The sequence below is a fragment of the Octodon degus genome, unplaced genomic scaffold (genome assembly GCF_000260255.1).
Source record: "Octodon degus isolate 3935 unplaced genomic scaffold, OctDeg1.0 scaffold00295, whole genome shotgun sequence".
Classification (NCBI taxonomy): domain Eukaryota; kingdom Metazoa; phylum Chordata; class Mammalia; order Rodentia; family Octodontidae; genus Octodon; species Octodon degus.
Genome location: NW_004524871.1, coordinates 196,883 through 197,773, shown reverse-complemented (window position 1 = coordinate 197,773; position 891 = coordinate 196,883).

The window sequence follows — 891 nt, the reverse complement described above, 5'->3', positions numbered from 1 at the left end:
CCCCATAATCTCCTTGATTAGAAAATTTGGGACACAACTGAGTTACATGACGTTATAGTACAAGATCTCATATGTCCTGAGTCTTAATTGACCTTGGATGGCTAGGGCCAAAATGTTGGCTTTCCTTCTTGCCCTCCTTTTTCTCTAATTTTGGTCTGCAAACTTAGGTTGTTAACCCTCCAGAAGAGAAGTTGTTATTACCATACAACTTAGGCTGTTAAGCTTAACCTCATTATCTGTCTCAATATCAAACATCTTAGACATGACATGGAACAGGTATTTTTCATCAAGTATTGATATGTTGAACTTTAAGTCCCTACAGAATATGATGAAAAAACATTAAAAAATATATATTTTAAGAATAGACATAAAGAATTATACAATTCTTATGTTTACACATAAGTCCAGAAATCTAACCATATACAACCTTTTAGCAGGACAGTCCCGCAACATTCCTTTTCCTGTCTCCTGCCTTCATTTACCACCCCCCTTACTTTTCCACTGAGCCCTCTCCCTGGCCCTACCACCCCCTTACTTTTGAACAATCATCTACCCGAGAGACAGCATGGCAGCAACTGGCATGTCATGACGAGCAGCCCGTATTCAGAAGACCAGAATGACAAGCATTAAAAGCATGAACGTACTATTACAAATTGTTATTCCCAGTGCAGTTGCTTAGTTCACAGGTGTCTGTATATATAGTCAGTGAGGGTGACAATCATTCCAATTAACTGCAAGATTAAAAAATCTTCTGAATATTCTCAGGATCATTGCCTTATCCATCTTCTACATATATCAGTATGGCTTGCCCCTGTCATGTTTCCTAGCTCTTCTCCTTGCTCTCTTTTCATTGTCTAGTCCTCAAGTTCTTGCTTTCCTTTTATTTGTATT